The sequence below is a fragment of the Delphinus delphis genome, chromosome 5 (genome assembly GCF_949987515.2).
Source record: "Delphinus delphis chromosome 5, mDelDel1.2, whole genome shotgun sequence".
NCBI lineage: Eukaryota > Metazoa > Chordata > Mammalia > Artiodactyla > Delphinidae > Delphinus > Delphinus delphis.
This window is the reverse complement of record NC_082687.1, coordinates 118,579,649-118,590,729: the sequence shown is the minus strand read 5'-3', so window position 1 is coordinate 118,590,729 and position 11,081 is coordinate 118,579,649. Positions and strand designations below refer to the sequence as shown.

General features: G+C 37.6%; 1 non-coding gene across 1 annotated transcript; it reads left to right on the top strand.

Moving 5' to 3' along the window:
• The first annotated feature begins 9,786 nt into the window (after positions 1-9,786).
• LOC132426396 (U6 spliceosomal RNA) lies at positions 9,787-9,890 on the top strand. The gene has a single exon (XR_009519690.1). It is a non-coding gene; the product is annotated as a U6 spliceosomal RNA (small nuclear RNA).
• Positions 9,891-11,081: the final 1,191 nt, after the last annotated feature.

Here is an 11,081-nt window from a genome sequence, read left to right as displayed (position 1 = left end):
GATATCAATCACAGGAAAACAACTGTAAAAAATAAAAACACATGGAAGCTAAACAATACGCTACTAAGTAACCAAGAGATCACTGAAGAAATCAAAGAGGAAATCAAAAACTACCTAGAAACAAATGACAATGAAAACACGATGACCCAAAACCTGTGGGATACTGTGAAAGCAGTTCTAAGAGGGAAGCTTATGTCAATACAATCCTACTTCAAGAAACAAGAAACACCTCAATTATACAACATAACCTTACAGCTAAAGCAGTTAGAGAAAGAAGAATAAGAAAAAACCCCAAAGTTAGCAGAAGGAAAGAAATCATAAAGATCAGATCAGAAATAAAGGAAAAAGAAATGAAGGAAAGGATAGCAAAGATCAATAAAACTAAAACCTGGTTCTTTGAGAAGATAAACAAAATTGATAAACCATTAGCCAGACGCATGAAGAAAAAAAGGGAGAAGACTCAAATCAATAGAATTAGAGATGAAAAAGGAGAAGTAACAACTGACACTGCAGAAATACAAAGGATCATGAGAGATTACTACAAGCAACTATATGCCAATAAAATGGACAACCTGGAAGAAATGGACACATTCTTAGAAAAGCACAACCTTCCGAGATTGAACCAGGAAGAAATAGGAAATATAAACAGACCAATCACAAGCACTGAAATTGAAAGTGTGATTAAAAATCTTCCAACAAACAAGAGCCCAGAACCAGATGGCTTCCCAGATGACTTCTAACAAATATTTAGAGAAGAGCTAATACCTATCCTTCTCAAACTCTTCCAAAATATAGCAGTGGGAGGAACAACTCCCAAACTCATTCTACGAGGCCACCATCACCCTGATACCAAAACCAGACAAAGATGTCACAAAAAAAGAAAACTACAGGCCAATATCACTGATGAACATAGATGCAAAAATTCTCAACAAAATATTAGCAAACAGAATCCAACAGCACAATAAAAGGATCATACACCATGATCAAGTGGGGTTTATCCCAGGAATGCAAGGATGCTTCAATATACACAAATCAATCAATGTGATACACCACATTAACAAACTGAAGGATAAAAACCATATGATAATCTCAATAGATGCAAAAAAACATTTCGACAAAATTCAACACCCATTTATGATAAAAACTCTCCTGAAAGTAGGCATAGAGGGACCTTACTTCAACATAATAAAGGTATATATGACAAACCCACAGCCAACATCATTCTCAATATTGAAAAACTGAAACCATTTCTTCTACAATCAGGAATGAGACAAGGTTGCCCACTCTCACCACTATCATTCAACATACTTTTGGAAGTTTTTGCCACAGCAATCAGAGAAGAAAAGAAATAAAAGAAATCCAAATCAGAAAAGAAGAAGTAAAACTGTCACTGTTTGCAGATGACATGATACTATACATAGAGAATCCTAAAGATGGTCCCAGAAAACTACTAGAGCTAATCAATGAATTTGGTAGAGTAGCAGGATACAAAATTAATGCACAGAAATCTCTTGCATTCCTATACACTAATGATGAAAAATCAGAAAGAGAAATTAAGGAAACACTCCCATTTATCACTGCAACAAAAAGAAGAAAATACCTAGGAATAAACCTACCGAAGGAGACAAAAGACCCGTATGCAGAAAATTATGACACTGATGAAAGAAATTAAAGATGATACAAATTGATGGAGAGATATACCATGTTCTTGGATTGGAAGAATCAACATTGTGAAAATGACTCTACTACCCAAAGCAATCTACAGATTCAATGCAATCCCTATCAAACTACCAATAGCATTTTTCACAGAACTAGAAGAAAAACATTTCACAATTTGTATGGAAACACAAAATACCCCAAATAGCCAAAGCAATCCTGAGAAAGAAAAATGGAGCTGGAGGAATCAGGCTCCTGACTTCAGACTATACTACAAAGCTACAATGATCAAGAGAGCATGGTACTGCAATAAAAATAGAAATAAAGATCAATAGAACAGGATAGAAAGCCCAGAGATAAACCCATGCACATATGGTCACCTTATCTTTCACAAAGGAGTCAAGAGTATACAGTGGAGAAACGACAGCCTCTTCAAAAAGTCGTGCTGGGAAAACTGGACAGCTACATGTAAAAGAATGAAATTAAAACACTCCTTAACACCATACACAAAAATAAACTCAAAATGGATTAAAGACCTGAATGTAAGGCCAGACACTATCAAACTCTTACAGGAAAACATAGGCAGAACACTCTATGACATAAATCACAGCAAGATCCTTTTGACCCACCTTGTAGAGGTATGGAAGTAAAAACAAAAATAAACAAATGGGACCCAATGAAACTTAAAAGCTTTTGCACAGCAAAGGAAACCATAAACAAGATGAAAAGACAACCCTCAGAATGTGAGAAAGTATTTGCAAATGAAGCAACTGACAAAGGATTAATCTCCAAAATATACAAGCAGTTCATGTAGCTCAATATCAAAAAAAGAAACAACCCAATCTGAAAATGGGCAGAAGACCTAAACAGACATTTCTCCAAAGAAGTTATACAGATTGCCAACAAACACATGAAAGGATGCTCAACATCACTAATCATTAGAGAAATTTAAATCAAAACTACAATGAGGGGCTTCCCTGGCGGCACAGTGGTTGAGAGTCCACCTGCCATTGCAGGGGACACAGGTTTGTGCCCCGGTCCGGGAGGATCCCACATGCCGCGTAGTGGCTGGACCCGTGAGCCATGGCCACTGAGCCTGCGCATCCGGAGCCTGTGCTCCGCAATGGGAGAGGCCACAACAGTGAGAGGCCTGTGTACCGCAAACAAACAAACAAACAAACAAAAAACTACAATGAGGTATCACCTCACACTGGTCAGAATGGCCATCATCCAAAAATCTACAAACAGTATATGCTGGAGAGGGTGTGGGAAAAGGGAACACTCTTGCATTGTTGGTGGGAATGTAAATTGATGCAGCTGCTATGGACAACAGTATAGAGGTTGAAAAACTACAAATAGAGCTACCATATGACCCAGCAATCCCACTACTGGGCATATACCCTGAGGAAACCATAATTCAAAGGAGTCATGTACCAGAATGTTCATTGTGGCACTATATACAATAGCCAGGACATGGAAGCAACCTAAGTGTCCATCAACAGATGAATGGATAAAGAAGACATGGCATATATACACAATGGAATATTACTCAGCCATGAAAAGGAATGAAACTGAGTTATTTGTAATGAGGAGGATGGACCTAGAGTCTGTCATACAGAGTGAAGTAAGTCAGAAAGAGAAAAACAAACACCATATGCCAACACATATATATGGAATCTAAAAAAAAAAAATGCTTCTGAAAAACCTAGGGGCAGGACAGGAATAAAGATGCAGATGTAGAGAGTGGACTTGATACTTGAGGGGGGTGCGGATGGTAAGCTGGGACTAAGTGAGAGAGTGGCATTGACATATATGCACTACCAAATATAAAATAGCTAGTGGGAAGTAGCTGCATCGCACAGGGAGATCATCTTGGTGCTTTGTGATCACCCAGAGGGGTGGGATAAGGAGGGTGGGAGGGAGATGCAAGAGGCAGGAGATATGGGAATATGATGTATACATATAGTTGATTCACTTTGTTACACAGCAGAAACTAATACAACATTGTAAAGCAATTATACTCCAATAAAGATGTTAAAAAGAAAAAGAACCAAGGTTAAATCTATACTTTCTTAATGATCAACTTTAATGCATATGAATAAATGTATACTTTGTGAGGTTTAAATAAATACATATGTAAGTTAAAAAAAAAAAGAACCAAAGCACAAATCAAAGACCTAAAAATCGGCAAATGAACAAAATTCTCTAAAATTTATACTAAAGTGTTCTTAGAACACTTAAAATTTAACCAACAATAATTAAAATATGATACAGAACTTTTAATTCTAGGAGAAGATAAACCAAAGTTAATATGTTTGACATAAAATAATTTTTTATATAAGCAAGGGAACATGATTTGTGTGTTAAGGAACAATCTGTCTAGTAAGAGACAAATACAGAAAGCATGATACAATATGATAATTGCCATATGATAGTGTCAGCTTAATATGGTAGAGAAATTGGTGTAGTACTGTCTGAAGAGACAACAGGTAAACTGTCCTTGAAGTATAAACAGTATTTCATGATGGGAGGATATTCCAAAGAATGTAAACGCATTCCAAATAAATTTGAAGGATATAGGATATTTAGGAAATAGTAAGTGGTTTGAGTATAGATGTAAGAAAAATGCAGGAAAATAGTCTATTAGAGAAATAGCAATGTTCCTTCTCTTTTCAATATAAATATTTATATATGTATATATGTACATATTTAATTTTTTGCAGATGTGCAGGGAGTTAGCCATTTTGCGTTCAGAGAGTGTAACGTGATATAACTTTCACTGTTGCCTTGAATATGTATTCAAATATATTTTTTAGTGAAGTACAGTTGATTTTCAAATATTCTGTTATTCTATCTTTTTACATTTTATTTCATCAAATAATTTAAATAGGAAAACTTCTTACACTTCTTGCAAAGTATAATGAAGAAACCATCTTTGGTGTTGGAGAGATCTGGCATCCAATCCACGTGTAGCAGATGCTGACTTTGATCAAGGCACTGTGCTTATGTAAAGCATGCTGTGTAACAGCCTGCGATTATGATGCTCTTAAAATCATTTGAGTTTTGGAAATTACTTTGTGACTTAGAAATTTTGATTTAAGCCTATGTAGTACAGCACTGAGCCTGGCACACAGAGAAGGGACTGAATAAGTGTTATTCCCCTAATTATGTGTGTGTGTGTGTGTGTGTGTGTGTGTGTGTGTGTGTGTGTGTGTGTTCTACATCGTCAACCACAGATCCCTTTTAGTAGTGAGATCTCTGGAAATATTATTATTTAGGTTAAATTAATGTCAATGGAAAAAGAGGTTTTAAATGATAGTTAAGAAGGCAGATTCTGGAGGCAGAATGCCTAGATCTGAATCTTGGCTCTGCCACTGATGAGCCATATGACCATGTCGCTTTATCTCTCTGTTGCCCCATCAGTATAATGAGGATAATAAATACTTACCTCATAAGGTGGTCATATATTAAAAGAGTTAATATATGCAGAGCACTTGGAAAAGTGCCTGGAACAGGCAAGCACTTAAATGTTAGCTAATGTAATTATTGAAAAGCTAGGATATGCTTTTGATGGTGGTTTCGCAAATGCATCTTATATAAAGAAGAGATAAACATTTTGCTGTATGTGATTATGACAGAAGTGTGTCATCCTCATTATCAAAAAGGTCTATATTACCTTACTGTGATTAGGTCTAAATTTAAATTTCTACAGTCAGAACAGAATAAGCTCTTCAAAGTCCAAAGTTAGTTTGAAAGCCATCTTAATCGTATAACATGTCTATCCAAAATTGAAGAGCTGTTGATATTTGTTTCCTTATCTGAAAAACAGTCACAATAATATCTACTTCTATGTTTGATGTTGATCTGATAGAATTAAATGTGATAATGCACTCAAAGTGATGACCTTATGCTTAACTTAATATTCTGTTAGCTATTGTTACTATCATCAACCATTTTCAAATGGTCTCTCAACTTATTTCCTTACAGGTCTGCTTAACATTTGTGAATAATTGTGAGACTATGGCTGTTGGATCTAAGAGACTTTAACTGTTTCCTGTTGTAATCTAGTATAACACCAAGGCAATCAGGGGCACTTCTTTTGCCCTTTGATGAGGCCGGGCTATAAAATCCTTAAATATACTAATAACAGGAGGAAAATATTTTTCAGAGTCTGACTTTCAATCCTAATATTTATTTCTTTTGAAACAAGAGAAGAGACAGGTCCTTGATTAATTTATTATTGTCTGATAGTTATTTAAAATAGTGCTTTCATGTTTCTATTTCTCACATTTAACTTACTGCTTTTTCCATTTTTTCCCGAAACTGTTCAGTTGGATAGTAGAGCTGAATTCTTAACTTGATGAGAGTTGTAATTTTCAGGTGTAAAACTCTTGCATCTATTACAAATCAGACTAGTGGCTGTTTTCTTCTCACAGTCCCAGTTTTAGTCTGTTAATCTTCCCACGTTTTATTGTTTCCTCTATATGGTAAATATTTTACACTACGGTGTATAATTTTGGAATCCTTTTATTTAATTCACCTGAAGTGTTTGACATTATCTGATTTTAACTATATAAGATTAACACAATGAAACTTCTTTTCTAACAATTTTTCCATCAAAAATCCAGAATTGTCACTTACAAAGTAGCACTATTGATGTCTTTGTAGGCATTTTTTCAGTCAAGTCCTGTATTTCCAAATTAGTCCTGCTATTAAAAGTAAAAGCTCTTTTAGAGCAAATGTGTAACATTAAAAAAGCATCTATACTATGACCAAAATGTCTAGTTCCAACTCAAGAAAAGCACTGACAGTTCTCATTAGGAGTATTTTTTTTTTATGTTATACAATTTCTCAATGGAAGGACACATAAAAAAATACAGCTGAAATGTTTATTCAGGCTTATAATTCATGCAAAAAATCTTGCTGAGAAAATCAAGAAAATATATTTCCCCTCCCATTTTTGTAATTTAGCTCTATTTGAATAGTCTGAAGATAGGTGTAAAAAATCACATGTGGAGGGCTTCCCTGGTGGCGCAGTGGTTGAGCTTCCGCCTGCCGATGCAGGGGACACGGGTTCGTGCCCCGGTCCGGTAAGATCCCACATGCCGCGGAGCGGCTGGGCCCGTGAGCCATGGCCGCTGAGCCTGCGCGTCCGGAGCCTGTGCCCCGCAACGGGAGAGGCCACAACAGTGAGAGGCCCGCGTACCGCAAAAAAAAAAAAAAAAAAAAAATCACATGTGGAATAAGAATAAATTTGGAAAAGCAGAATTTAAAATATGCTTTTCTCTCTTTTTAAATAATGAAGTGATAGTGCTGTTACCATCAAGAACCAAGAAAACATTTGTTTTAGCACATCATATGATACAATGGGGTGATTGCACGAAAGTAGGAGAGGTGAATGTTTCCAGAGCAGAAGCTCCACTTGCACTTAGAGAAAGAATCTACTGTGAACTGTCTGCTGGTGCGGGTTGAGGAGAGGGCTTGGAACAGCAAGAGCTACTTACTTACTGCTTCCAATATTTGGTTTCTTCAAAGTGAAGAGGTTTCAATATGATAATAGTAGGTCAACACTGCTTTTACGGACATTATTAAAACATAATCTCAAACTCAAGAAAACTTTTATGTAAATGATATTTTAACCCCCCCAAATTTAAAATTCAACTCTATTTTTATTAGATGGGATCCTGGCTAGTTTCCACCTCCTGAGGTTTTTTTTTTATTCTGTGTTTATTTTTAAGACTAATTATCCTCACCTACATAAACTTCCTGGTTTTCAGAATATTTAATTGGCTGGTCAATGTCTCTGTTCTCCAGATGACAGTTATCTAACATGCATCATCAAAGGGACCCAAAATTCAGACCAGATGACATCTACTCAAGAGTACAGGAGGAACCGAAGCATTAAATTGTGGCCGTACTAGCCAACATGTGTAGCTCATCACTGCAAACAAGTGCTCAGCCAATGGAGTTGTGTGTTGTCATTGTGACCCATAACTGTTGGAAGAGTTCCAGAAATGACATAAGGAATTCTGCATAGAGCAGGTGGCAGGTGGGCACCCAAGGTAGGTTAAATGAATGTATGACTTAGGAAGTTGAATAAGTAACAGACTGGCATAATTTGGATACATAGTAAATTTAAAAGATTACTTGTATTTACGTTCTCATTATTTAGAAATTGATCTGAAGCTTATACAAAGAAATTGGATTTAAAGTGCTGTAAGCAATTAACTGTCAGATAAGATTTGCCTTTTTTAAATCACAAATTCAGAATTCCAGGATAATTTTTGTCTTTTTTACATAAAGGGAAATAATGGTAATTTTACACCTTAAAGGAAATAACAAAATCTTTAATATTTGTCTGTTAAAAAGTAAAATGATAAGGTAGCACCAGGAAATACACATTGGCAGGAGATATTCCTATACCTTCAATCTGAATCATCTGAATAAAAGAAAATTTCACATCCCTTTAGATTTCACAAGCTCAAGGAAATGTGAAACATTTGACATTTTCACCTTAGTGTTTTCACACGTAAAAGAGACACCTTTCAAGGGTAAGTAGCAAACTTGCTTTTCCTGTTGAAAGCTAGTTTTGCAACTCAAAGGGCAAATAAGGAAAAAATGTTGCTCTAGAATTTTCTGAAATGCTACAACTCACACATGCAGTAAACTCCTGTTCTACTCACGGTGTCTGCACGTGGCCCAAGTCAGAATCTTAGCTGCTGAATTGCTGAGAATTTAGAAATGATCCCTTCTAACCAGTCTACCGTATAGGTGAAAATCAGAAAAGGTGTAAAACTTGTGCATTGACAGCGTTCAGTTCTTCCAGTCTTAGTTACTACACATTTAGTTGTCACTTAAGTTTTAATTGGCTGAAATTAGGCCCCTTATTTTCATTGAAACTATGCAAAGTTTTTATTCTGCAGCAGCTACTTCATTCACTCTGGTTGTGATGCTTTGTAAATGAAAGTCAAGGTGACTTTTGCCTATATGCATATTACTATTTAAAAGTAAATCCAGAGGCAAGATGAGGCTGAGATTTGTGGCCTATTAGATGCTGAAGATAGAAAATTTGGTGTATTTCTAAGCAAGAGCTAGGTCCCGTGGGAGCATAAAAGGCACTTAGGGAAGCAGTGAAAAAGGGCTAGAAAACTGTAGAAGGCCTTCAACACCAGAGACAGGAGGATATATTTAAAACATTAGTCAGCAAGGAATGATGATAGGGATTTGAGAACGTAGAGATTATGTTTACTGTGGTGGTGTCAGGGAGAACACTTTGGCAGTGGTGGGTAGAACAGAACGCAAAGGAGGGAGACAGGGATAGGAAATGTTGTATCGACTGTGCAGGGCTTCCACATCAGGCACTGGTTTCTGACAGGCTGACGTTTGGAATGCAAGCTGAGTAAGCATAAGTTCCAACCTCCTGTTTCTAACAGGACTTGAGCACCAACCACATCCTATCCCGTAGAGGCACCACCAGAAGCTGCTTGGTATCTTCTCCCCAGGGTTCCGAGCTCTGGCTCCACAGGCTCCGTGTCTCAGTTCCTGCAGTGCCGGCAGCAGCCAGGTGGCCCCCCTCCCCAGAGGTCTGAGCACCAACTCTATGATAATCTCTCCCTGAAGCTCCTTGGCTCTAACACTCCCAATCTCTGCCTTTTTGTCCCCTTAGACCTAGTTGGAGCTGTCTCTGCAGTTACCATTTCTGGATGACCTCAGTATCCTCTTGGTGCTTTTTTAGGTCTTCAGAGCATGTGTAAGCTGATCTCTATACTAAATCCCTCTCCTGCAACACCTTAGTGCAGTTTCCATTTTTCTGCTGGAACCTGATTGATAGAATGAGGGTGAGCGGTGTACCATCTATGTAGACAACATGGCAGGAGCACTGGAACATAGACGTGTGGGCACAGTCAGGGAAGATAAGTAGTTAGATGTGATTAGACCACACAGCTGAACATGAGATGTCCTGAAAATTACGCTGGGAAAAATTAGGGTGGGATTTTAGTAACATATTAAGTGTCTATGTACAAACAAAACTGACTTCTATAACGTGCATCACGCATCCCAATAACTTCCTCAGGAACACACTGATCTAGTCTAAGTTTTGAAATGTGATGGGCTTTAAAAATATACGGAGTGCTGGCGTCGGCAGCACACATACTAGAATCGGAACGATACAGAGACAAGCATGGCCCCTGCGCAAGGAGGACATGCAAATTCGTGAAGCGTTCCATATTTTTGATATTAATAATAAAGAAACGGCATTTGTTGAGTGTTTATATATTTATTTATTTATTTATTTATATGGAGACTCTCATGCTTCCCCATCAGGTTAAGTGGCCTATATACAGAGGCATCCAGGGAGATGTCTAGGGGCCGGCGGATATGGTTCAGAGCCTCATGAAAGCAATCTGAACTAGAGTATGTGGTTTGGAATCATCAGTACACAGATGACAACTGAATTTATGAAGGTTACTGAGGTAACCCAGAGAGAAGGCAGAGAGTGAGAGAACATAATGTTTATGGCAAAACATAAGAAGCAACGGTTTCCATGATTTTTCGATAGGGCCCCTGTGCTTTAAACAATCAATGTGACGTCTGACTCTCACGTTCCATTTACTACTTCCCGCCTATATCCCTGGAATTAGTTGCCTGCTATTTTCGAGCAACACTTGCTGAGATGACAACATGGGATAGTAAACTAGGCTTGGGCTTTGGGTCCAAAGTCTTGGGGTTGGACATAAAGACATAAAGTCATAAATTCAGCTTCGTAATAGTTAGGATCTCTTTAACCTCTCGGGTTCTCTGTAACATTAATAAGGATATTGATCATTAATAACGATTTCATCTCAGGGCTGTTGTGGGCATTAAGAGTCATACAACAAGCAGTTGTTGGTCAGCTGCTAAATGCCAGTTGCAAAAAAAAATTTTTTTTAGAAAGGGGGACTTCGCTGGTGGTCCAGTGGTTAAGGCGCTTCTCTTCCACTGCAGGGGGCATGGGTTTGATCCCTGGTTGGGGAATTAAGACCCCACATAGTGTGTGGCACGGCCAAAAAAAAAAAAAAAAAAAAGCCAGTTGCTGCTTGGTTGTCACTATGGGTAAAAGAGGAAAAAGAGCTTACAGACCAATGGGGGAGACAGACACATTACGAGGTGAATATGATGCAGTATATACAGGGAAGCAACAGAGAAGGTATGAGGCTCAGAGGCAGGGAAGGATTCATAGACAGGCTTTAGCTGTTTAGGCTGAATCCTGAGGAAAATATGGGAAGCAGTTGAATAGAAATAGAATAGTATACTATTTGGAACTTAATATCAGGTGTTTAGTAAAGGAGTTTATTTTCTTCCCTTTTACTACCTCCTTCTAGTCCTGGTCAAAAGTTAATTGTTTCAGAAAGACTGCCTGAGCTTACTGGCTTCCTTTGTACTTC